Here is a 24306-nt window from a genome sequence, read left to right as displayed (position 1 = left end):
AACACTGGAGAAAAAAAGCTGTCTAAAAAATCTTTTAAGAAAAAAATCTTGCCAAGACCGAAGATCCCAGCAAGGTATCTAGGTCCTTACTCCTAACTAGACAGAAAATAACTGATTTGCTGAGGCAGAGAGAGAGAGAGGATATACCCTCTGGGACTGCCCCTAGGGTGTGGCCAGAGCTTTTTAATTTCCTGTCTAGTCCTGCTCCTGTGGAGGCAACATAACCCGAAGGTGCTGTATCACCGAGGACTACGTCTGTCAATGAGCGATAGAGAAATACTGATTTACTATGATCATCAGGTCCATCTAGTGGACATAATGCAATATCTTTCGGATTTACACATTAGTCCTGGAAAGAAAATAGCCTAAACATTTGATTTTTGACTTACTGCAAAATCCATTTCTCTGAGTTCATTGACAGACACAGCTCTCCATTATTCAGAACCACAGGGTTATATTGCCCCCTACAGGAGCAGGACACTAGGCAGAAAACAGACTTGGCTATGCCTATGGGCAGTCCTATGTGGTATACAGCCCCATCTCTGCTATAGGCCTTTAGTTTAGTAACAAGCAGTGTCAGAAGTATTAAAACTCTATAGAGGGGTGGGTGCTGTGTCCATCGAACTCAGAGAAATGGATTTTATGGTAAGTCAAAAATCCCATTTTCTCTTTCGTTCATTGTTTGACACAGCTCTCTATATTGAGAACCACAGGGACAACCCCAAGCAGTACCAAACATGAGGGGTGGGACAACAAAAAAAAAACCGCAAGGCTCAACACAATAGCAAACCAGATAACACAGCCAACTCCACCAGCAGAGGTGCTAGCCACAAAAAAAGGCCACCTTCTCAGACAGCCTAAGCAGGGGGATCTCCCAAAAATTTTCGAAGGGAGACTTCTGGAGAACTTAAAGCACCAAGTTCAGATCCCACTGCGGTTGAGGAGGCCGCATGGGTGGAGTCAGATGTCGAACCCCTTGAATAAAAGTGCGCACCCGGGAGGGCGAGGCCAACACCTGGTCCTTGATGGTACTCAAGGCTAATTTCTGCTCAACAACTCTTTGAAGGAAGGTCAAAATGCGAGCCACTGAAAAAGAATGAGGGTGAACTCCAATCGACTCACCAAGAAATGTACAACTTTCCACGTACCATGGTAGATCTTCCTAGAGGTAGACTTCCTAGCCTTCAACGGTGTTGTAATCATGACCCAGGCAAACCTCTATCCTTCACCACCTGGCCTTCAACAGCCAGGCGGTCAAAGCCAGCGACTGTAAAGCAGAATGGAAGATCGGCCCTTGGGACAGTAGATCCTCCCTGAGAGGCGGTGACCAGTCGTATTAGGTCGGTGTACCAAGACCGGCGAGGTCTTTCCAGGTCACTAGAATGAATCCCTTCGGCCTTGATCCTGCACAAAAGTCACAGCAGAAGCTTGAGAGGAGGAAAGGCAAAAATCTGATGATCCTGGCCCCAGGGGGCCACAAGCACACCTGTGGCATTCGCCAGGGGATCCTGTGACCTTGCCACAAACTTCGGTACCTGTCTGTTGAGTGGACACCAACAGATCCACCTTGAGGGTGCCCCACCGGAGACATATCTGATGAAACCTGTCCGGGTGAAGAGACCACTCCCCTTGGTCCAACACCTTCCAACTGAGATATTCCAGGAGTAGAAAACTGGCAGGTGGACTATGTACAGCGGAGAGGGCCGAAACAAAGCATTCTGCCCACCGGAGGTTGCTAGCTGCTTCAAGAGCTGCTAACACAATTTGTTCCATCCTGGTAATTGACCTAGGCCACCGCCATGGCATTGTCCAACTGGATCCATACCAGGAGCCCCAAAGTCGCTGTGTCCACTGATCCAAGCACAGCCTGATCACCCGAAGTTCCAAGACATTGATCGGTAGTCTGGATTCCTCCAGCGTCCAACAGCCTTGTGCAGAGCTCAGTCCCAGGACACCTCCCCACCCAGACAGCCTAGCATCCGTGGTGACCACTGTGCAATACAAGGGGAGAAAATTTTTACCCTGCCGTAGAGCCAGGCTACCAGACCAGGGACCCCAGGTTTCCTAGTTCAGCTGAATCTGATGGACCAGAGACTTCGGACACTTGTCCCATGGGCCTGATGGTAGATACCATCAGGCCCAGCACCTGCATGCAAGTCCAGGGGGAGAACCACCTGCTAGAAAGCAGTAGATTAATTGCAGCATGCAACATATGGAGTTTGTCCAGAGGAAGGAACACTCTGGCTAGAGCTGAATCTAGAGTCAGACCCAGATAATCCAATTTTCTGGATGGAATCAGAGCAGACTTCTGGTAGTTTAGAAGCCAGCCAAACTCAGGGTCTGTATAGTGATCTCCACGTCGTCCATGAGGGCAGCAGAGGACGCAAGAGGAAGTCGTCCAGGTAGCCCAGTACTGCAATCTCCTCTGCTGAAGTAGCAATGCCAGAACCTGGGCCAAAACTTTTGTGAAGACCCGAGAAGTGAAGGCGAGACCAAAGGGTAACACCACAAACTGATAATGCTCCTCCCCCACAGCAAAGAGGAGGAAGCACTGGTGTCGTGCACATATTGGAATGTGCAGGTAAGCAGCTTTGATGTCGATAGAAGCAAGAAAGTCCCCCTGATGAAGGGATGCCACCACTGCGCAAATAGACTCCATTCTGAACTTCTGTACCAGCACAAAGCAGTTCAGGGCCTTAACCACTTTACCACCAGAGGATTTTGCTGTCTTACGTCCAGGCCACTTTTTGCGATTCGGCACTGTACGAATTTAACTGACAATTGCGCGGTCATGCAATGCCGTACCCAAACGAGATTTACGTCCTTTTTTTTCCCACAATCAGAGCTTTCTTTTGGTGGTATTTGATCACCTGTGCAATTTTTACTTTTTGCGCTATATACAAAAAAAAGAGCGACAATTTTGAAAAAATAACATTTTTCACATTTTTTTATATGAAATTCCCCAAAAAAAAAAAAATGTAAAAATCAAAATTTAACTTTTTTGCCAATTTGTTTTCTGCTACATATTATTGGTAAAAAAAAAAAATCGCAATAAGCGTATTTTGATTGGTTTGCACAAAAGTTTTTGCAGCTACTAACTATGGGAAATTTATGTCATTTTTATTGTTTTTTTTTTTTAACTAGTAATGGCGGCGATCTGCGATTTTTTTAGCGGGACTGCGACATTGCGGCGGACAGATCGGACCCTTGACTGACATTTTTTACACTTTTGGGGGTACCAGTGACATTACTACAGTAATCAATGCTATAAATATGCACTGTTACTGTAAAAATTACACTGGCAGGGAAGGAGTAATTTTTTTTGGAGAGGGAGGGGTTAATGTATGCCTGGTGCTTACTAACGTGTGTGGGGGGGAGGTGACTGAGTGACACAGGGACAGATCGCAGGTTCAGCTATGCTGAACCCTGCAATCTGACCCTGCCTGTCACTTAGGAGATCCGCCCGCTTTGTTTATACAAGCGGGCGGATCTCCACGCTCCTCCCCTGGCCCGACTCCAGCTGTAACTGAATACAGCGGGAGAGAGCCTCCGGCGGCGCGCGCGCTGCGCCCACAAGGGGAGGAGTCCAGCGACGTAGGTCTACGTCGCTGGACGATAACAAGCCCCATTGCCGCAGTAGCAGCAATGTGAGCAGACGTAAAGTGGTTAACCACTTTACCGCTGAGTACTGGAATAGCACTGCGGCAAAGTGGCACGATCCCGTCTGACGACGTAGACCTACGTCGCCAGGCTCCTCCCCTGTAGGCGGCGCTCACGGGAGTCACAGCGGGAGTCGGGCCAGGGGAGGAGCAGCGGCGATCGCCGCTGCTCTGCCCCGATCGTCGGGGATCTAGTGTGGAGATCCGCCCGCCTGTGTAAACACAAGCGGGCGGATCTCCTCAGTGACAGGGAGTGACAGATCGGAGTGTTCAGCATAGCTGGACATCCGATCTGTCCCTGTCTCACACAGTCACCCCCCCCCCCCCCCCCCCACACGTCAGTAAGCACCAGGCATACATTAACCCCTCCCTCTCCAATAAAATTAACCCCTTCCCTGCCAGTGTCATTTTTACAGTAACAGTGCATATTTATAGCACTGATTACTGCAGTAATGTCACTGGTACCCCCAAAAGTGTCAAAAATGTCAGTCAAGGGTCCGATCTGTCCGCCGCAATGTCGCAGTCCCGCAAAAAAAAAACGCAGATCGCCGCCATTACTCGTTAAAAAAAAAACACCAAAAATGACATAAATCTTTCCCTTTGTTAGTAAACGCAATAACTTTTGCGCAAACCAATCAAAATACGCTTATTGCGATTTTTTTTTACCAAACATAGGTAGCAGAAAACAAATTGGCCAAAAATTAAAAAAAAAAATTGGTTTTTACATCTTTTTTGGGGGGAATTTCATATAAAAAAAAGTTAAAAATATTGTTATTTTTTCAAAATAAACGCTCTTTTTTTGTTTATAGCGCAAAAAGTAAAAATCGCACAGGTGATGAAATACCACCAAAAGAAAGCTCTGTTTGTGGGAAAAAAAGGACGTCAATTTCGTTTGGGTACGGCGTCGCACGACCGCGCAATTGTCAGTTAAAGTCGCACAGCGCCGAATCGCAAAAAGTGGCCCAGACGTAAGACAGCAAAATGCTCTAGTGGTAAAGTGGTTAAAGTCCAGAATTAAATACAGTTTTTGCATATACATGCAAACAAAAACACCCCTCCGGGACTGTGAGGCAGTTACAGATAAGGTAATAAAGTTTAAAAGGCTAACACCAAATTTCATTTATATATTATAATAAAAAAGCAAATACATACAAAAATATGAATGCAAAGATTTCATATGAATCTGGAAGATACAACCTACAATAGCTGCCCATATGGATTAGTCTAATTAACGGGATCTTACAGTCCAACCCAACATGTTTCGGAGGGATTCCTTCTTGGGGTACAAAAGAAATCTATGAAATAATACATGACAATTAGCATAAGTCATCTGTAATGTATAAGGTGATGTATTTAGTGTGTAAAAGCATCATAATACAGTACAAGAGGCTACTTACATTTGCATATAGTCAAAAAGACATGCCTTCAAATTGAGCTGGAGTGAAACGTTCCAGTTTGCTAAGAGGATTATAGTCGCCTGTGCCAAAAATGTGCTACCGCAAGGACCCACTCAAAGGGGTCAAGGAAAGTTGAGGTCCAGAATTGGACGTACCTTGCCATCTTTCTTCGGGACCGTAAATAGGTTTGTATAAAAACCCTAAAAAAATTGTTCTGATACCAGAACCGGGACAATCATACCCTGAAGCAACAGGTCTTGCACCGCCGCAAAGAGAGCTTACAATCAGCCTGGGGACAGACGCACATTGGAAGGGAAGACCCCCACCGGAGGGGAAAAAAAGGAAACTATCTTGTAACCCGACTGGACCCATTCATCATTTACCAAGGAGGTCCAAAGGCCTGGAAACTAGTAAAGACGCCCCCCCCGCCCCAGACATGGGGGATGAGCGCACCTTCATGCAGAAGAAGCCTTGTCTACAGGTCTACAGAATCCTGCTGTAGGCTTGCCAGACCAGGACCACTTGGAGATGAAAGGTTTAGAACCCTTGTCAGTGAACCCTGAGGGACGAAAAAAAACTTCTTGTGAGCCGAGAAAGACAGGCCACATCTACAAGTAGGTTCTTTTTCCCTTCCCAGACCGTGGAAGAAAGGTACTCTTCCCCCCTGGGAGACTTCTTGTAGACAACACTTAAGCCACAACACACACCTAAGCACCACTGCCGTAACAGATAGCTTAGAAATCAAGAGAGCCATGTCAAATAAGGCATCGCAGACAAACTGCAAACCTTGCACCAACTGATCCACCAACTCAGCAAAGGCAAGGGGAATCTGCTCACCCTTTAGATCATGGCGCAAACGTTTTGCTCATTCAGTTAGTGTTTGTGACACCAGGGCAATGGCCAGGACTGGCCTCAGCGCCGAACCAGCAATAGTGAACATAATGCGGGCCACATATGCCTTCATGTTAGCCGAATCCGTAAAAGCAAGAGATTTCTCTACCGGAATCATGGTTACCTTGTTCAACCTGGAAACAGGAGAGTCAACCACTGGTGGAACAGACCGCTTCTTGAGGAGTGACTCCTCAAAGGGGTACCTCACAGCAAAGCGTTTAGGAACCACAAAGCGGCATTTTGGACTCTCCCATTCTTTATAGACAAATTTGTCAAAACAGGAGGGATAAGCAAAAACTTTCACCACGTGAGACGGCTTGCTTGGCACCTCCGCCGCAGCCCCAGCTGCATCCTCCATTTTTAAAGTTTCCTGCACAGATGTAATCAGTGTGTCAACCAGCGGCTTCTTGTGTTAAAATTATCTCAAATTCATGTCACCTGTTTGCGGCAGTCTTAGTTTCTTAGTATTTTATGAACAATTTTATATGTCAATTGTAGTGCTGGCAGCTTCTATTGGATAGATAGCGCAGGGTGTTTACATATTATTCAAATCAGGGACTGTGGCTGAAAACCCAGCAGGGTGGGCCACGTCTGCGGTGGCAGAGTCAGATTCAGGATCTGATCAGACAGAAGAGGCAGGGGATGCTTTTTGTCAGCCCATCACCCAAAGGCCACCAGCTACCCGGGAAACAAAGGACTCCAGGACCGCCGTCAGTGCATCAATGGAGGGCTGAGACCCCGGGGGGACCTGCAGCCTCCAAGAGGGGGTCAGGTGGAGAAACATGCTCCTGAGACTCCACAAGTAAAGAGAGACTCCACCCCGCCAGTAGTACCACCGGGTTACCAGCAAGCACAGCACCCCACAACCTGCAGCAGAGAGAGGTAGGGACCCCACCAGACTCACCACCCCACCAGAGTAGCATCCAGGGGGAAGGAAAAACCAAGGAGTCACACCAAGAAAAAAGGAGGAGCTCTCACAGCCAATATCACTGCCCAGAGGCTCCCCTGTCATGGCCGCCGCTCTAGTAGCACACTGAACCAACGAAAAATGTCCACCGGACTATACAAACATGTCCACGGCCATTGAAACACAAAGGGTATGGCAAGATGGCCACTGCACACGGCTCCAGGAGGCTCCCAGGAGGGATCCCTGGAGCCCTGACATTGTCCAGCAAGGAGAGGGGGGACTGGGCACAGGACCCCAGTAGCAACCAGTGCCCCCTCCAGCCGAGAAGCCAAGCCGTGCACCTCCCTCCCCTGGTACACCAGCCACTGCCACTATCCCAACCCACCACGTTACCCCCAGATGAAGAGGGGGGGGGTGCGGTGGAGGGGTGCCAGGTGACCAAAACCACCACCAAGGGTGGTCTGAGGGGAACCCACAGGTCTGACCATCCAGGGGAGAGGGGGGATATCTACTCACCATACCAGGAACCAGGTGGGCAACGCTCCAGACAGAACCTCCTTGCCATCGAAATGGGGGGGGGGCTGTCAGCCAGCATGAACACTGACTCAGGCCGAGGCCCAGTCGTATGCAACCTCGCGAGGCATTTAACTTGCAGGCCAGCCCCTGTCCAGTGCGGCTATATCGTAGCCGACCTAGCACAGAGCTGCGGTATGCACACGCTCGCTGGCCAGACTGGGGTGACAACTGGATACAGATATCCTGCCCCTCGCCCAGTCCGGCAGTTGTTTGTAGATCTCGCAGGAAAAAAAAAATTCTGACTAGGCAGAAAGAAACTGAAGGTCTATAGCAGAGAGAGGGGTGTATACCACCTAGGACTGCCCATGTGGTTAGCCAAGTCTTTTTTTTTTTGCCTAGTGTGCCTACTCATGTAGGGGGCAATATAACCCTGTGGTTCTGAATAATGGAGACCTGTGTCTATCAACGAACGAAAGAGAAACATTTTTCCTGCATTAGCACACAACAAATGTACATGCAAGTCTTACAGGATGAACAGCCCTGCAAAGTTTTTGTAAGTACACCCCTCAAATTATATCCAAAGCCCCACTGGTATTTTAGACAGTCATTATTCATTTTCATAGATAAAGTTGGCATTATGGGTGTCATAAAAAATGCACTTTCTGCCAGACTTGGGATGACCCTTTGACCACCTTTGCTTGTCTATTGCTAGCCTAGGACTACCTATATATAGCCCAGTTAATCTGGGTTCATACATGTGCAGTGCGAATTGAAGCTCCGTTGTCACAGTACTTGTTCAGCGTTTTAGGTCATCAGTATCAGGTCAGGTTTACATCAGGATCAGGTCAGGATTTTATCTTGTTCGCAACTGAACAACATGTGTGTTTCAGAAGCGATCCCATAGAAGTCAATGGGCCTAAATTCACACCTGAGCCGGAATGCAAAGCTCAGAAAACTGACAGGACTCTTTTTTTTTTTTAATCCGCACTCCGGCTGCATCGGACATATGTGAACAGGCACTGTTCTTTTACATGTCATGCAAATTGGATGCAGTTTAAAATGCATCCAATACGCATGTGTGTGAGCCTAGTTTAAAATTAAGCAATTAAACCAATTAATCCATTATTTGTGGCCTCCAGGCCATGCAAGGTGTCATAACAGATGTCATCGCACAATGAGATCAGTCCCTCTGCCATGGAGGAAAAGTAGGAAGCTTTCATGTACGGGTGCCACTTCCACCATCATTGAAATCAGGGAGATGATTGAGAAGGAGAGAGTGAGAAAGCTGTGTACAGGTAAGTGCCTATCCTATTCAGTAGCCCATCTGCCCTTTTGTAGTCACATGGAAAACCAAAAGCAGGCAGAGAAAGTAAAACAGTACCCTCATTGGTACACTGTACTATATACTATGTTTATGTATTATACAAATTATTAACTGTGATCAAAGCTGAACTACTGGCAAACAAAGTTGGTGACCCGCTTTTCCTCCATGTAGTTAATAAATAATATAGATTGGTCACCCAACTTCCTCGAGCCTGCTTATGGTGTCATCGGCCTTCCTGTGCTTAACAGCACTGTGCAGTGTTTATAGTTAGCTTGACAAGCACTAGAAGGCAGATAGCCTATTGTATGTGTAGTTAGCACCTGCCTGCCCAGGTCAGGGGGAAGGGGCCAATTTTTTTAATTTCGTTTTTGCAGGTATGTTCACAGTCTTTCGCTGGAATCCAGCCTCCCTCTCATGTCAAATAAAAGGGAAGATGTCCAGATCCTTTAGGAGGGTTCTCCGGGAAAGTGGTTGGGGAGGTGGGCTTTACACGATACCAACAACTTGACAGTGTAGCAACACAATTACTATACAAGAGGAATAGCCAGCAGGAGGAAGGATGTCCTGATTTCTCTATATAGAACTTTAGTAAGACCTCATTTAGGCAAGCTTTAGCTGATTCAAATTTTGGTCAGTTCAGCAGAGACTGGCCAAGATTTAAACCACCTATGGGTAGGCTGATTGTACCCAAGTCAATCCATCAAACTGTTGAAATTTTCATGCGCTTACAATTAAATCTGTGTTCTCCCGACAGGGACAGCTCCCCGCACACCTTGGTGAAAGAACACAATGGGTCAGCGGGAGAGATTCTCCCATCAACACAGTCAGTATTGATAGGGGAATCGAGTAATTTTTCGCACCATTTATGGCCGGCTTTAGACTGTGTCCAGTTCTGGAGACCTCACTTAAAATACTGAGAAGATAAAACCAGTCTAGAGGCAGGCAACAAAAAAGATGAAAGGTCTGCCGTCGTTCTTCTATTTCTACTTTTTTGGTTTCAATGATCACTAATTTTATTTATAAAAAGAGCACAGTCAAGTATCTAAATCTAGTGTTTTAATTTTACTGGCTGCTGAAGGTATAAGAAGACAATCCACTAGCAAAACTATATAATATGATGACCTACCCAACTATCCAATCAATTTATGAGAATTCAGGCAGACTATGGCACTAGATAGTTGGTAGATCAAAGAGAAATCGTGTAATCAGATTATAACATTTGTGGAGAGCTTAACTCCTCCAGCCTCACAAATAAGAAAGAAGTACACTACTCGAAAAAAATTAAAGGACAACTTTTTAACCAACGTACAGCATCAAGTCAATTAAACTCCTGGGATATTGATCTGGTCAGTTAGGTAGCGGAGGTGGGTTGTTAACCAGTTTCAGCTGCTTTGGTGTTAATGAAATTAACAGGTGCACTAGATGGGCAACAATGAGACTACCTGCAAAACAGGAATGGTTTTACAGGTGGAGGCCTAGCTCATCTTTTCTGACTGTTTTTCACTAGTTTTGTATTTGGCTAAGGTCAGTGTCACTACTGGTAGCATGAGGCGATACCTGGACCCTATACAGGTTGCACAGGCAGTCCAACTCCTCCAGGATGGCACATCAATACGTGCCATTGCCAGGAGGTTTGCGGGGTCTCTCAGCACAGTCTCAGCATGGAGGAGATTCCAGAGACTGGAAGTTACACAAGGAGAGCTGGACAGGTTCGTAGAGGGTCCTTAACCCATCAGCAGAACCGACATCTGCTCCTTTGTGCAAGGAGGAACAGGATGACCACTGCCAAAGCCCTACAAAATGACCTCCAGCAGGCCACTGGTGTGAATGTCTCTGACCAAACAATCAGAATCAGACTTCATGAGGGTGGCCTGAGGGCCAGACGTCCTCTAGTGGGCCCTGTGCTTATTACCCGACACCGTGGAGCTCGATTAGCATTTGCCATTGAACACCAGAATTGGCAGGTCCGCCACTGGCGCCCTGTGCTTTTCACGGATCAGAGCAGGTTCACCCCTGAGCATGTGACATACGTGAAAGGGTCTGGACAACCCGTGGAGAATGTTATGCTTCCTGTAACTTCATTCAGCATGACCAGTTTGGTGGAGGGTCAGTGATGATTTGCGGAGGCATATCTATGGTCGGATGCACAGACCTCCACAGCCTAGACAATGGCACCCTGACTGCCATTAGGTATTGGGATGAAATCTTTGGACCCATTGTCAGACCCTTACGCTGGTGCAGTGGGTCCTGGGTTCCTCCTGGTGCATGACAATTCTTGGCCTCTTGTGACAAGAGTATGCAGCCAGTTCCTGAAGGATGAAGGAACCGATACCAGTGAATGGCCCCCACGCTCGCCTGACCTAAAGCCAATGGAACAACGCTGGGATATTAGGTTTTGAGCCGTCTGATGCCACCAGGTTGCAACTTAGTCTGTTTGGGAGCTCAGTGATGCCCTGGTCCAGATCTGGGAGGAAATACCCCAGGACACCATCCGTGGGGGCCATACAAACTACTGATTACCATTCTGAGTTACTGCAATATTTCAGCAAAATGGACTAGCCTTCTGCATCATTTTTTCACAAAAAAAGATGACTGATTTTTGGGGTGTCTTTGAATTTAGCCATCTGTAGGTTAATAATTTTTTTTCCATTAAATGATGTGGCATCCTTTTGATCCTAACACATTACCCAGTCCATATCAGTATAGATATCCAGCATATTTTTCCCCATTAAGATCGGATGTGTTTTCAAAGCGTTCCTATAATTTTTTTAAGCAGCCTATATCAACGGGTATTCCTGTCTGGAAAAACAAAAATCAACAACCAGCCTATCGCTTCGTGTGTGACTGGCACTTTCCGGTCTCTGCCCACTTACAGTAAAAAAAAAACAAACAAAAAAAACACAAGAATAATGGGCTTCATTCATTACAATACTGAAACTTTATTGTATTCACATAAGTATTAAAATGACATAGCATTGCTTTATCTTGCAGTGTCGTTTGATTATCAAAAGACAGAATTATTGAAACCACAAATACATGACATTACAAATGGTTATTAAACATCAGCTTAGATATGTACTATGGAGCAGGACACAAGGCTGGGTCTTTGTTAGGATGAAAATAAGTTACAACACTGAGGATTAATTCAATGGAATTGCTGCTGGAATCCATAATTTGCATAATGGAAAGTCCTTGAAGCTCTCTTTACTGGCTTATCGCCCCACTCCCTTACAGGATAAAAAGTCACAGAAGCTTAAAATATTGCTGTAGAACTGCCCAAGAATCCCATGGTGTCAGGTGCCTCTGACTTGTTCCCATCTGCTGTTGGTTAGTGAGGCTGTCCTTCACAGTATGGGGTCAATAGTGAGATGAAAGAGGGGTGGGCCAGAGGCAAGTACCCAGGGCCACAGCAAAAAGACCTGGAGGAGCCTACAAAATGCATCTGCAGGACTGTGCAGTGTGGTAACAATGGCACCTCAACACAGTAGCCTTCTGTGCACCACAACGCTACGCTGCTTTAACAAAATGGTGCACGCCCATTGAGGTGCTTGGCAGTCCATTCATAATGCATTACACACTGTAGTGGATCATACAGGAATATATGGGTCCTATGACAGACAAGTAGGCATGATCGTTGAGGGGGGATCTATTTTGACAAGTAGGCATGATCGTTGAGGGGGGATCTATTTTGACTAGAGTTCTGCTTGAAAATAAATCCAACAGTCATGTGCAAAACCCATTGCAACCACGTACAATTTATATCCCAAAATTATGTCAACACCATGTGGCCCGTTTTTTAGGATCATAACAATATTCCATCACCATATGCAATTCCATCAAAAATATCCATCAAGGTGTAACCCAGAACCCTATGTCATTGTCAGGATACTATAAGAAACATTTATGTTAGTAATAAAAAAAAAAGTAATTCATAGTTTATTAAATACATCACACCATAAGCCTATTGTGTACCATTATCCCTGAAAATAGCCATAATTTACTGCTATGGCAGGCGTATAATATTCAGTATGATCAACAATAAACATGGATTTCTCACTAGATAAGACTGTAGTTCAGAGTGGCTTTGTGCCCAAAGAAATTCAATGGATTGTCATGGATGTCATAATAAGGAGCATAGAGGCTAAGGAACCGGATGAATTGTTCCAGGCAGAGCTTCTGACTGCTCTTTCATTTTAAGGGCAAATACATAAATCTTAATAACTAGATCAGATGTATGCAGCGAAGAACATACCCAAATTTTACAGGCTATTTTATTGTACAGAACTTGCATTTGAAAATGAAAATGTGCTTACATCTGCTTTGAAGTACAGTACAACCCAGTGTTTTAGGCTAAAGATACACCCGAAAATACAAGATGGAAGGTGAATGATCTGACCGATTTTTGATTTAACTGGGAGACGGATATACAGCTGGTCAACTGATCTCCAGAGGAGAATACACTAGCTGGCCTGAAATTGGGTCTGCATGGTGCATTCATTAGTAAGGGCCTTTATCTGTAAGCACCTATACCCTTTAAGACTTCCTGTTGGGCCTTTACTATTCTCAGGAAGAGGTTTGTGGGAAATCTTCCCAAAAAATAAAGTTGAATTACATTGTAATTTAGAACTCTGCTATACTGGCAATTTTTGGTTTTAACCTCTTTAAACCATTGCTGCTCCTGAATGAGATGTGTTACAACGAACTTGCAACAATTGACGAAATGCGCAGACCACCATTGCAACACAGCAGCTCACATTAAAAGCGAGGCAAAAATTTAAATGCCGTCCATTAGTTATGTATTTATTAACAAAAACCACCATAAATATTTTAATACAGCTAGCATAGGTATTTAAAATTGATATTTCAAATAGCCCCCACAATCCTCTGCACAGCACAGATGAAAGTGGGAAGGCCAACACAGTGAGCCAACTGGGGCTCAACTGCTCTTCACAGTGCTATCCATCTTAAGGTGGTTACTGATAAACTGGGCACAATTCACTTTGTGGGTGGCTCTTTAAATGAAATATGTAAGGAGACGAGTGGAAATTGTTAGTCGAGCACCAGCTTCATCAAATCACATGCAGCTATTGTCAGGGGAAATCTTAAAGCCATGAGTGTCAGAATACAATAGTCATAGTGGGAGAATCGTCTGTTTGCGCCATAAAGCATGGATGGAGGAATCTGTTTGTTTCCTCCATCTGTGTCTATACCCAGCCTTACATTGACTGGGATCTTCTTCGAAGGAAGGAAGAACATGGCCAACTACATCAGTGTGCTAAGTAGCAGAAAAAGATGTAAATATATGGAAGGGACGCCAGACCAGGTCTGACGCTCCTTCCATCTTTGCATGTCGTCTTTTGGTAACCGGCTGGAGTACCCACAGGAGGGTAGCCTTGTCTGTTATAAGCAGCCTAACCTGCGCCAATGGGATCTTCAAATGTTTTTTTGCCTTCTCAATACTATGTTTAAACTCATATCAAAGTCCCAGCACCTATTTGATGCCCTTTTTTTTTTCTTTGGACTCTCCAAGTAAGCAGGCTGGGGTTGGGAGAAGTACCTAAGCTATACTACATAATCATAATAGGAAAAAAGTAAGGTCAACCCCCCAGCTATGCAATGTCTGAAGAGAATGGCACAAACATACATCAAATTATAAAGTCATTATTTTTCAGTAGAGCAGCACCATCAAGAACATACCATATAGCAAAGTCCTTACAATTACTGGCCCTTTAACTGAATTCTGATAACAAGGTGTCCATTAGTATATTGAACTGACACTGTAAGCCACTGATGTTGATTTATGAGGAATGAACTTCAACCCAGAGTCATATCATCTGAACGGTTTTCCAGTGTTTTGGTTACATCAGCAAGGTTATCTACCAGTCAGGGTGAACCCGGCCAGTTCATTTGCCTCTACTACTGACTATACCATGACAACCAGTTAAAAGAAAAAAGCATTCAAAATGTATACAAACATCAATGAATAATAACAAAAATAAATCTCCCAAATGTTGCACTTATATTGACTCCGCATACATATTAAAAAGACAAAAGTTGCATAATATTGGCTGCTGAACAAGCACCTACCTTAAACTATACAAATAAAATAAAAAATCAGATAATGCTTTCATCAGAAGAACAATTGTTGCACCCTGAAATCATCTGGAAAAGAGGTAGTGTATGTATATGTATATGTTTTTTTTTTTTTTTTTTTTTTTTTTTTTTAACATTGAGAATGACTGAATCCAAGTTTCTCATACCAAAGACTAAACAATTAAAATACACTGCTTCACAAAATAGTGACATCAAAGAAACAAGCATAACTGATAAGGCAAAGTGCAACATACAAAGTGGCGTGACCCAGAGCAACCAATCAGAATGCATGTTTAACTAATCTAGCAGCAGAAAAGCGATATCCGATTGGCTGCTCTCGACTATGGCACTTTTGTACATGTGGATGCTCTTTGCTCTGGACTAATAAAGAAAGTAAAAAAAATGGTAATCTCCATATACTGTACTTGGTAGCGTAGAGGTTTAAAGGGTTTGTGTTACCTGGGCAAGACAGAAGCGGCCATTTTATGGGTTAGACTGTATGTGGCTAGGTACCATAGGTGTGTTAAAATAAAATGCCTTTATTCTTAAATAGTACTGAAAGCCCAACAGAGATTATCCACAGGGGCATACTGGCTCCCATTATTCGGGACAGTAAAAGAACTTCCTTGCACTAGACCAAGAGTCATAGCTTCTTCCCAGCGCAACCTAGTCTAGAGCCGCACAAGTAAGAAGCAATGTTTTTGTACCAGCATGAGTGTGAACAGTCCACCCTGCTGCAATTTTCTGATGCTTTTCGCCCCCCCTGCTGGGACTTATGGGCCATACACACTATACAATTGCCTTTAGATCTACCAAAACCATATAAAATGAGGTCAAATCTAAACACTTTCAATTTGTATGCAATCAGTCAGGCCCCTGCACTACATAGTTGAAGGTAAATCTAAAGGAAATCTAACAACAAAAGTTGTATAGTGTGTATCCAGCTTTATTTATAGAATCATAGTTGGTTTAGTCATAGCTGACTCCACAACTAAGCCCCATGAGTGACAAAACACTCAGAGGGGCAGCTAGGTGGAGCATTTGTATATGTGCCAGAAAAATAAATTTGCTTTGAACTACATGGAACCAGTATGTGGCTCCAGACTACGTAAGTGCAATGTATGGAGGGAACAGACCTTGGAGGACTGTGCACCCTTGGACTGAAGAGGGAAACAGCAGTGCTCTTTTGAGTTGCATCATGCCCAATGCAATTGTTTCGTAGAGCATATTTAGGATAGTAGTGTACCCATGCTCTAAGAACACAGTCATTCACTATAACTACACTCCAGCCGATAAGGAACAGGGGTGGACAAGTTAAAGTGGTGGTAAACCTCTGGCATGAAACATGAACAAAGTATATCACTGTATAGTTAGTGTGTACTTGTCTCAATCCAGAGTACTGTCATTTCTCTCTGCTGCCTCCATGATTGGCTATGTGCAGGAGTCACTTCTGACAGCAAGAAATAAAAAGGTGACAGGGGAGAGGGCGCCAGCACAAAGCTTGTGATCGACAGCCTCAGCCCTGGTGCTGTGTGCAGGGGGGGTCCCTTTCCTTCCAATCAGCTCCCAGAGCTCTCCTCACCGAGCTCTGCATTGTGTAACTTCTGTACTTTGAACAGTCCTGGATAAGAGGGCTGCAAATTACCAGGTCCAATTTTTGTAGGAAGATTTAATTTCTTCATCAACTGGGGCCTGTTACTTCAGTGGGTATATGTAGGGGTTTAAAACCACTTTACTGCAGAACCTAGAAACCAGGCAATTTAAAGAACCACCAGATTGTTTCAAGGAGCCCAATAATAGCTTCAGTTAACAATAGTAGCACAGGTAACTTGTCTCACACAACAGCAGGAGCCTTTTAAAGTCCACAGTTCACTTTTCTGTACTGTGACTGAGAAGCATGCACCTACAAGAAAAGAAAGGCTCGGCCCAACCAATAGTCATCCATTGGCCTCCCTAATGCTACAACAATCCAACAGGGAGAGTGGGACCCCCTTGTACAGACCACAGCATGCATGCAGTCCTGTGAACCTAAGCACAGATATCTTACCACCGTAATCTCCAAGGTCTCGTACATACAGCTTTAGCTCTTGCACCTTTGCTGAAGCCTCTAGAATGGAGTGTTAAACTTCAGGCCTCAGCTTGCTTTCAGCAAGCTTGAAGTAACACTGAAGCCTACTGAAACATGCTAAGTAGTACAGCCAGCATTCCTATTAGGATCTATGTTTAACCTCCCTGAACTAGAGCTGAAGGGTGCTTTGAAGGCTTCAAACAAAAGGTGCTTGAAGCAGGTTCAATGCTTTGCAAATGATTTGTAAAGCAAGCTGTAGACACTGGTCTTATACAAGCTGAAGTCCATATGTACAATGTATTGGAGACATATTAACCTGTCAGAAGGTTAACTTAACCCAAGAACAAACAATAACATATTGCAGCTTACCAGTCCTTAAATGTGGTGGCTGCATTCGTTTTCCCTTTGGGGCAAAGAACATTTTTAGCAAGTACAGAAAATATCTTGAATTTGCCAGAAATGCACCTGTCAATTCCTGTAAGCAGAACATAAAGTACAAACAACCTCATCTTACTTATGTAAACTACTAATCATATCAGCCCTCAGTGTAGTAGAGACACACCAAGGCAAACATGTTTGAAATCAAGCCTAGGTGACAACTATAGCTCCATCCATAGATACAGTGGAAGAGTGAGCATAGCCACCCAGGTACAGAAAGTATGTTAATGGATGGATTACCAGTCCACACAAGGATAACACTGCTTCAGGTAGAGAGCACCCCACCACATATACAGTCCCCAGCTTGCAGCCGAGATGTAAGATGTATGAAGACAGGATGACGGCACACTCTACTAGAAACGTCAATTCTTTATTGAAGTATGAAAAGTTCAAAATAGGAGACATGACAGCAAAGAGCACACACAGGTAGGAGGGTTGACACGTTTTATGCACAGCAGCGTTTATGATTAAATGCTGCTGTGTGTGAAATGCGTAAACCCTCCTACCTATGTGTGCTCTTGCACTGATGTCTCCTATTTTGAGCTTACGATAATCTAAAAATTGGCATTTTGCCATCCTATCTTCAAATATCTTGGAATGAATACCAGGTGAGAACAAAGGAAAGGAAGCCGGAACTAATGTAGCACCACAAGCTGCAATAGATTAATTTTTTTGTTTTTGGGGGTAGATACACTTTAATTTTCTAGTATCATCAAAAACACAAATAACATATTTGAATGGCCTGAACCTTTAAATTGGGGATTAAAAATGGCTACCATGGAGTGATACATGGATCACAATTTGTCACAGTAACATATATAATACATCCTCATCCCAGTTACTTATTAAGCATATGATGGCAAGATGGTCAAAATGCAACAAACAGAATTTACATAAGCATGCATTCAGTGGAGTCATCAATTTTACATTTATCATTTTTTTATCTAGTTTAAAACCCCATAACGATTGTTCCCCGATATCCAAGGCAAGTGACAAATGTATTATATACAGCGTCAGGAAGAGGGTTACATCTTCTGTATGTAGAGATACACGTCAAGTTTTGAGGTAGGATTTTTTTAAATGTCCCTAAATTAAATGTTAATCACATTTTTTTATATACATATACATGCTGTTTTTTTTTTAAGGGCTGCTTTTTTTTTTCAGGGATTTTGCTTTTATTATTTAAAAAAAAAAAAAAAAAAAAAAAAAAAAACTTATACTGTATTTAACGTGTTCAACCTAAATCAATACATATATATTATATATTTTCCACTATAAATTTTTGTTTATGTATAAGCTGAACAAGAGGTATATAAAAACAAGCACATAAGATCATGCCCACATTGAATATGCAATAAAATTCATTTTTGATTTTAGCTATTATCTAAATAAAAATCGCCATTAGAAAAGCTGAATGCTTATGTCCAGCTAAAGTCATATTTACACAATAAAATAGGCAGGGCTATATATTATTTTTAATAATCAGAATTAGTATTTTTCTATTTATGACATGCAAGAAAAAAAAAACTTGTGCTTTACAGTGTGTAAAAAAACCAAAGGGAAGTATATGATTTTCTGTACAGTTTAGAGTTAAAGGACATATCCACTATCCAGGGTTAGGCGGATATGCTGTATAAATATTTTACTTGGGTAGAATACCATCCATTCACCCAGGATTTAAACAAAATCATGGGTGTTGCTAAGTGCTAATAAAGTTGCCTTTTAATATACACTCTACCCCTCACTAGCCTTACTGTTACCCAGTTAGCCTGCCAATCAAAGGGATAGGCCAATACCTAAAGTGGTTGGTAAAGAGTTATTCTTTTTAGAGCATTTAGAGCATTCTATTATGCACGAAGATTAAAAAAAAACCTTCAGGGTGCAGCTCCCCCCCCCCCCCAGCAGGCCCCCCAATAAATTCCCGAGCCCAATCGCGATCCAGAGATGTGTATGACAGCGGCTTGTTTCCAGGGTTTCTCCATCCTTATTGGCTGAGTCAATGGCTCCCAATCACAGCCATAGAGGAGAGAGTGGGGGGCGGGACTGAGCTGCGCTCTGCGTCTCCCATAGAGGGCGAGCATGCACAAGTGCCCCCAGAGCAAGCAGCTTGCTATGAGGGCACTCGGCAAGGGGGAGGGGGCAGAAGCAGGAGGATCAGGGCTGCTCTATGCAAAACCATAGCACATAGCAGACAGGTATGATATGTTTAATTTAAAGGAAAAAAAGCAAACCTTTAGAACCACTTTAGGAGCTAGCTATACTGTGCATTGATTTCCCTTGTTTAGTCCGCCGGCTGAATGAGAGAAATGTAAGAAATCTGCGAGGATTGAGGAATCTCCCCGGACAAAAGTGAACAATCACTGTTTGGCCAACAATTCTCTACCATTTTTCATTCAATGTTTACTATGATTTTTCATTCAATGTTTACTATGTCAGGTGGTACCAACAGAGCAATCCACGGCTCAAAACTTGGCCAATTCAGAAAAATTATCATCCGAAATTCAAACCGTGTATGGTCAGCTTTAGGCTCAGGAGGAGGAAAGCAAAACTCAAGGCTCTGACCCCCAAGAAGCTGTATAGAAACCCTGGAGGTTCCAAGATGCTGTTATACGCATCATCTGATATTTAGAATCTTGTTTTGTGCTTCTAGAGGAAGTTTCTGGTATACTGATGTCAGGTTGCAATTGTTGGGGGGGGGGGGCTCCTATCATTTTAATTCAGAATTCTCCTTTTGTTAACAATTCCCAGGGCTGAAGACCAAAAACTGCATTTAGAATTACTTTCAGGTGCTGTTCTACCTGCAAGGTGGCTGTGAGCTGAATGCTGGATGGCCAGCAAGCACAGGATAGCGCTCCAATCTGCAGTCATTGTGAAAAATTGATAGTGCGCTTATTCAAAAAGTGAGGTGTACCACTAAAGTGATAAAAAATGAAAACTTTTCATGGATGTGAGTGTTATAAAAAACCGATAAGGAGTTTACACAACTCAATTGTGATCCAAAATTATACAAATAATCTGTTGCTAATACACATAAAAAACACCTTCTCACAGGTGTATACTGCTGTGAAAAAGAAAATAAATATATATAAAGATATATGAATATAGTGAAAGTCCAGTTCAAAAACAACACAAAAAGTGAATGAGATGTCCCTCCACCTGGTGAAATTCCTCCTTACCTGGCGGATATAGGTAAGTGCGATGTGTATATATTCTCTGGTATAACCTGTATACCCTTTTGTATTCCACCTCCAAAAGTGCACGAACACCAGTGCAAGAAGACAAATGACGCCTCTTACCAGATATAGGAAAATAACAGGCTCAAAAGGTATCTGAAAAGGATCTGAGACCGGAGCTGGATTCCCTTATCCCTCTGATGATAGCAGTCCCCTCTTGGTTACAGCGGTGTTTCTCCAATTCACATATAATGAATAAAGGAGGCTAATAGTGCATTATCTCTGATAACATTTATTTACATAAAGAATTGCACTTACATATGCACGATGAGCAGTGAGCGATGAATATACACTTAAAGCTGAGAAATCTCTGGAGCGGCTCGGGTCCGGCTGCAGCACGGACCGCGAGTGACGTTGTGACGGCACGCCTCCCCTGCTAGCACTCGCGGTCCGTGCTGCAGCCGGACCCGAGTCGCTCCAGAGATTTCTCAGCTTTAAGTGTATATTCATCGCTCACTGCTCATCGTGCATATGTAAGTGCAATTCTTTATGTAAATAAATGTTATCAGAGATAATGCACTATTAGCCTCCTTTATTCATTATATGTGAATTGGAGAAACACCGCTGTAACCAAGAGGGGACTGCTATCATCAGAGGGATAAGGGAATCCAGCTCCGGTCTCAGATCCTTTTCAGATACCTTTTGAGCCTGTTGTTATTTTCCTATATCTGGTAAGAGGCATCATTTGTCTTCTTGCACTGGTGTTCGTGCACTTTTGGAGGTGGAATACAACAGGGTATACAGGTTATACCAGAGAATATATACACATCGCACTTACCTATATCCGCCAGGTAAGGAGGAATTTCACTAGGTGGAGGGACATCTCATTCACTTTTTGTGTTGTTTTTGAACTGGACTTTCACTATATTCATATATCTTTATATATATTTATTTTCTTTTTCACAGCAGTATACACCTGTGAGAAGGTGTTTTTTATGTGCATTAGCAACAGATTATTTGTATAATTTTGAATTTTGGATCACAATTGAGTTGTGTAAACTCCTTATCAGTTTTTTATAACACTCACATCCATGAAAAGTTTTCATTTTTTATCACTTTAGTGGTACACCTCACTTTTTGAATAAGCGCACTATCAATTTTTCACAATTTATCATTTACATATCCAGTAGCAGCTATTCACCTATCAGCGCACCCATCTTCCTCAAACTTAAATCTGCAGTCATTGCTCTACAAAGCAGCCGCTCCTCTATTTAAACACCACTTCCCACAATCCTGGCAACTGCTGTCTGAGAGCTCCCTCATATACAGTCCACTTACAAGACATGAGCGATCCAAAGGGTAAAGCCGTTGAAGTGCAAGCCGAATTTTTTTGGGTTGCAAAAGTATAAAAGAAGCGCAAAGTTTAGCAATAATTGCACACAATTCTCACCCCACTTTTATCTCCTTTACAATATTTAAATATATAAACTGAGTATTTAATGGCTGTAGAGCAGATAAAACTAAATTGAAAAGTGAAGCCGACGTCCGCTTATTCCTAGATATTGCATTTTTTTTTTCTAATTTTGTGTTTTAATTGGAAGCACCAAAATATCCCCGAATGACAGGGGATACAAGCATCACCTCCACTGGGTATTGTTTTACGACACACAGTGTAACAAACACTAATTCTAGGTACCCGGACAATCAGCGCGTCTCATATTTAGTATGAGAGAAAAAAAAAAAATGAAAAAAGACAAATCCCTATTTTCTACAAGCTGTTGTGTAACTGTTTTCCAGCACTTTTGTTCTTGCTGGGATCGTCCTGTTTTTGCAGGACATACAGTGGGAGTTCTGAACAAACAAATATAAAAAGGGGGGCACAGAGCATTTTAAGGAGGATCTCAAGCAAACTGTATTCACAATAATAAAATATGAACGCAAACTCAAATAAAAGGGTATAAACACCTAGAACACCCCAGTATAGTAATTGCCAATGGCACTCAAAGCCAATAAGTAAATAGGCATGGGTCAGCTGAACAGGACATGATTTATACCTGCTAGAAATTCCAATGCTAAGATTACCCCATTAAATCTGCCCCCCTATGTGGTCGCAACACTGTCCCTCTCAATTATCTGTTTATTCTACCATGCAGAGTCCATCAGCGGTGTGACACCATCCTTTAGCTTTGTAATGCCAGCAGCAGTTAGATGGCCAGCTAGGCCGGCCCCACATGGATCTAAATTTTGATGGTTTAGCGGGGATTAGCCGAATGTCAATCCATGCACGGGCAGGCTGACTGTACCAGCTTGATCAATCAATCAACTTGGGTACAACCAGGAATCTGATTTTTCTACATAAAAAGGTTCCTGGCAGCAGCTACAGCCGCTAGCAGTAAACATTACATTCTGCTGGCCCAGGAATGCTCCCTGCGCCCCCTGTTGGCAGACTGCAATAGAGTAGCTGGAGACATTCCCCCATCAACACCAACTGTGTCGATGGGGGAATCGAGCGATTTTCTTTCCTTCCACCCATGATGGAAGGAAAGAAAATCGCATTATCTATGGTCAACAGAATCTCTGAAATCAATAAGAAACCAAAACGTGATTCATGTTATCAGGCAGTTTGGAAAAAAAATACCCACGTTGGGTGGAATTGGCCTTGAAATTAAAGCAGAAATAAACTGCAAAAAATTGCAAACAGGTAGGTTCTTTATTGCTAAAGTGACATAAGAAACGCGCAGTATATACATTCACAGCACACCTTGGTGCTGGAATAATTGATCTTAATTGGTCTTAAATGGGGTATGGTGGGCAGATCCACCTCTTAGTGTTTGTCTCCTGAGAACTCTAGTTAGGGTCCTTTCACACGGAGCGGACCGCTTTTTGATCTTTTTTTTTTTACGGACACGGATGACACTTAAGTCATCCGGTCCGTATTTCTGTTTATCATCCCATCCATTTGCGGATGTGAGCGGATGAAACCACCGACATCCGTTTTTGCATCCGTTCTGGTTTTTTTTTTCTGTTTTTTTTAACAGAAGAAAAATAAAGTTCTCTTCCATTCGAAAAAACAGAACTGATCGGAAAGGATGCAAATCGGATGTCAGCGGATGGTCATTCGCTGACATCCGCAATCCCATTGAGATGCATTATGTCTGTTTTTCATCCGCAAAAAAATGGGATGAAAAACGGACATGTGGACCGCCCGTGTAAAAGGACCCTAACAAAGGCTACTTGCTCCTATTCCGCCTAGTGCTCAGGCCTGAGAACTAATGCACACAAAGTCCCCTAGAGACAAAAGAGTCCATAAAGTGTCTGCACCAAAAAACTCAAATGTCAGCGCTGAGTGAATCACCCTAGCTCAAATGTAAGCCCAGTACATGAGTCATTGTGTAATCCAAAATATTTCCAGGAAATACAAGTTGCATTGTAGACAGTTTAAAAAAAAAGACCTTTACCTCAAGTTATTTAGTTACAGGGAGAGGAAAATGCGCATATCTTGTGTGTAAAAATCAGCGTACCTTTGAACCCCCAAGGTGTGAAGATCCAATATACCAGGTGTTTCCTGAAACCTCCGATCTGCTTCACACACTCTTCACCTGTCAGAAACCTCTGTGAACCCCATTTCATGTAGAATTCTAAACTAATCTTTTAGTTTTTTAACAAAACTGTCATTTGGTTCTTTATATGAGCAAAATTTTGAAGACAATCTGAGTTCAGGTGTTTCCAGTGAAGGCAAACAACAGATAAGCAATGCATGTCCGGATCACCAGAGGAGGTGAGATATCATGCACAAGCTGTGTCTACCATACACCCCAAACAGTAGAAATAGCAAAGCTA

Source organism: Pelophylax lessonae (assembly GCF_965119305.1).
Source record: "Pelophylax lessonae genome assembly, chromosome: 2".
In the NCBI taxonomy this organism is placed as follows: Eukaryota; Metazoa; Chordata; class Amphibia; order Anura; family Ranidae; genus Pelophylax; species Pelophylax lessonae.
Note: the sequence above shows the minus strand (reverse complement) of the source record.